Source organism: Muntiacus reevesi, chromosome 4, assembly GCF_963930625.1.
Source record: "Muntiacus reevesi chromosome 4, mMunRee1.1, whole genome shotgun sequence".
NCBI lineage: Eukaryota > Metazoa > Chordata > Mammalia > Artiodactyla > Cervidae > Muntiacus > Muntiacus reevesi.
In genome coordinates, this window is record NC_089252.1 from 130,222,044 (window position 1) to 130,226,272 (window position 4,229).

The window sequence follows — 4,229 nt, forward strand, 5'->3', positions numbered from 1 at the left end:
TATTTATTTCACTCAGTCTGTATTCTTATAAAAAAGTCTCTCTCTGCTTGCCATCCAGTGGGTAGCCTCCTCTGGGTCTCATCTCTGCCTTTGATTGAAATAATTATAGCCAAGAAGATAAGTTTACCTAGTACAACAAAGCTTCAGGATTTCTGGCAGAGTGGTATTTCACAGGCAATGGGATGTGGAGTGAAAAGATAGGTCTTTTGGGTCATGCCCTAAGAGAATTCACCAAATCACACTGTATCACTGTGAGTTGTTTTAATATGCATGCTTTCCAAGGCAGTTTTCAGACAGAGCTGACCACATCTCATGTCTCTGTTGAATCCCAAATGTCCAGTACAATGAAACTGAGCCTTATTGAGATTTTTCTGGGTAGTTTAATTTTCTTTACTTATGCCTTTAACCCTTATGGGACTGACGATGTTAAGAATGAGACAATCTGAGAAACAATGCTATTATTGCCTTTGACAAGAACTACAATAAAGCAAAAGGCATGATCTTCTAGAACCTTTAATTATATAAAGTTTGGTGCTGTCATCTTCAATATATAATTGTGTTACTGAGACTTAACTTGAAGGTTTGGTTTCATTCTGTGATACTGACAAGTGCTCAAAATGATAGGTAATAGAATCAGAGTAGTAATGGCATCTTGCACTCTTTTCCATTTTAAAACATTATCTCTTAAGCACCTTTATATGGGGAATGTTTACATAGACTACAATCCTTCCTTTTCCTTGAAGCCTGAAGTAGTTATTCAATGTATATTTATAAAATAGGTCTTGTATATGAGCCAAAGGGATGGATATTGATAGCACTATAAATATGGCAGTTTCTGCTCTCCACAAACTGTCTACTGGGAAAAATAATAAATATACAACCATTGGTAAATGTATGGAATGTTTACAGGAGAGAGAATCAGAAATAATTTTTCCATGAAGGTCTACATATTTGTATTAGTTATAGAAATATCTGCCTTAAATCAATTGTTTCAGTTGTGTTTGCCTCATTTCTTGTATTAAATAAATTCCTAAAGAGCATGTAACTGGATGAGATTGTTTCCTTCAAATCTCAACTCATGTATCTTTTTCTAGTAAGCTTTCTGCCACTTCCCCCTCCACATGCCTCATGTTCCCAGAGCATCTGGCTTTATCTCCATTTGCTTATTTAGACTATAAATCTTTATTTTATTGAGCTAAAATTGACATATTATATTAGTTTCAGGTGTACAACATAAGGATTCGATATTTGTATGTATTTCAAAATGATCACCACAGTAAGTTTAGTGAACATCTGTCATCATCCATAGTTATACTTTTTTCTTGTGTTGAAAACATTTAAGATTTTTTTCACTTAGCAATTTTCAACTATGCAATATAGCATAACTAACTATCATCATGATACTGTATATCACATCCCTATGACTTATGTATCTTATAAGCAGAAGTTCGTACCCCCTTTCATCAAGTTTATCTATCCTCTAGTCCCTGCTCTTGGACCACCAATCTATTCTCTGTATCAATGAGTTTAGTGTTTTCGTTTTTTCCCTCCACATGTAAATAAGATCTTGTATTGTCTGTCTTTGACTTAATTTCACTCAGCATGATACCCTCTAGATCCATCCATGTTGTTGAAAATTACAAGATTTTATAATTTTTTTAATCACTGAGTAATGTTCCTCTGTGTGTGTGTGTGTGTGTGTGTGTGTGTGTGTGTATGAATATTTGTGCGTATTTTCTTTATCCATTCAACTATTGGTGGACACACTTAGGTTGCTTCAATATCTTGGCTATTAAAAATAATTGTGAAATGAACATTAGTGTGCATATATCTTGTCTAATTAGTGTTTTTGTTTTCTTTGAATGAATACCCAAGAGTGGAATTGCTTGATCATATGATAGTTCTATTTTTTAATATTTTGAGAAACCTCTATATAGTTTTCGATAGCGGCTGCCCCAATTTAAATTCCCACCGCCAGTGCCCAAGGATTCTCTTTTCTCTACATCCTCACCAACTCTTGTTATTTCTTGACTATTTTATAGTAGCTTTTCTAATAGGTGTGAGGTGAGGTGACATATCATTATGGTTTTGATTTGCATTTCCCTGGTTATTAGTGATGCTGAACATCTTTTCATGTACCTATTGACCATCTCTATGTCTTCCTTGGAAAAAAAAAGTCTATTCAGATCCTCTGTCACTTTTCCCCCACAGTGTAAAGGGTTTCTTTTTATATGTGTAATATAGGCAAAGTGATTTAAGTCAATAAATTTTTAAGGAATTTCCACACATCCTGATTCTTTCCACTGCCAATCACCTTAGCTCCTCCAGTCATAATCTTCAAAACAGCCCTTTCAAAAAGAAGTTCTGCTCAATCCACAACTGTCATGTGTATCTGCCCACAATTATTTTAGTTGGGCCTCTTTGATCTTCAATGGAATGTGCTTCAAAATTTCCCACCTGTAATATTGGAGATCCAATTTCCTCAAGCAGTTTACTATAGCATCATGTTTAGGGCCAGAAAATGGATCTGCCCAGTTCATGATGGCACCCTCTAAAAATGTATTAAGTTCAAATCATATTCATTCTTAAGTTATCACACCCTGGAACTTGACAGAGATCATTGTGATATGCCAGTACCTAAGATAAAAGACTTTGAGTAAACTCCGGGAGTTGGCGATGGACAGGGAGGCCCGGCGTGCTGTGATTCATGGGGTCGTAAAGAGTTGTACATGACTGAGCGACTGAACTGAACTGAAGATTAAAAAAAAAAAAAAGTTTGTTAGGTTTTTCATAGTTTAATGGGCAGCTGTCTCTTGTAGCTCTTTCCCACAGACCTAACAGGTAGTTCTGTGAGTAAAGGAAACTACATGTTACCCTCTGAGGCATTTCCAACAAAGTAGGTTTTATAGAAAAATTGGGATAGACCATTGGGATAGACCTCAACCTCCTTCCCTTTTTTTAATCAGGTGGTTTTTCACTGTCTGTAGTTATATGAGTTCTTTATGTATTTGGGGGTATTAACCCTTACCAAATATATTATTTGCAAATATTTTTTCCCATTTCATAGGTTATTTGTTCATTTTGTTGTTGGAGAGTATAAATTCTTTATGGAAGAGAATTGACATCTCTTATATCTTCAACCTTAAACTTTCTGGCACTCTAGTTGGTCTTGCCTACTGAAAATATGTCTTAGACTAAGCACGTTGGCATCACCTCTAAGTTTTTCAGGAATACAGGCTCTCAGGGCTCACCTTAGATCTATTGAATCAAAATACTTTAATATTATTTCCCAGTGAGTGTGTGCATACAAACTTTAATAGAGTCCTAGGGGATATAGTGTATCATAGCACACAATTTTTTAAATGTAGTTAATGGATCATCAATATCAGAATCATTGCATTTGGGTTAGGGTGATGGTTTGGTGGTGGTGGTAGCGATTAATGATAGTTTATGAGATTATAAAAATTCACATTCTTTGGCCTCATCTCAAAATCTGCTAGAAATGATAGTATTCATGTTTCTGTATTTTAAACAAGTTCTTCAAGTGATTCTCATCCTTATAGAAGTTTGAGAAGTGTTGGGTAAAGTGTCTAAGCTCTGGAGCCAAATTCTCTGTTTCCTACTTTATAATATGGAATAATGATAGTGCCCATCTATTTGACTACAGAGCTGCTAGACAGATTGCATGAGATCATATATGTAAAGTGTTTAGCATGTTCTTTGGTGCTAGTAATCAGATGATGATATTAGCTGCTAATAGCTGGAGCAACATATTTGGTATTCAATAAATGCATATCTGCCTATAAAGTAGCTGGCAATACAAATATTATTTTCACCTTTTTTATAATCTTATTTATGCCTTTGCCTAAAATATATTGTGTTATTTTTTCTTCTTCTTCATTTTCTTCCCTTGGAGTTTCCTTCTTGTGTGTGTCTATGTGTCTTTTGTAATATCCTTCATGGTATTTAGTTTAAAGAAGTTTCTTGATAACTTGGTTACATGATACATTTGCTGACTTTACTAATAAGAGACATGAAGGAGTGGCAGGGCAAAGAAAGACAATACTATAACCCTGAGAGAAGTGTGAGGCAGACAATATATAGTTAAAAAAGAAGTATGGTTTTGTAGCCACTTTGAAGCAGTAGCCACAAGTCAATAGACTCTTAGAGTCAAAGTAAAGTGGACACAACATTTTCACAGTGACCTAGTCATGGAAACTAACATTCTG

The 4,229-nt window shown here is 35.0% G+C and overlaps 1 pseudogene; it reads right to left on the reverse strand.

The window, feature by feature from the left end:
• Positions 1–2,806: 2,806 nt before the first annotated feature.
• LOC136168111 (small nucleolar RNA SNORA18) lies at positions 2,807–2,944 on the reverse strand (annotated as a pseudogene).
• Between the last annotated feature and the right edge of the window lie 1,285 nt (positions 2,945–4,229).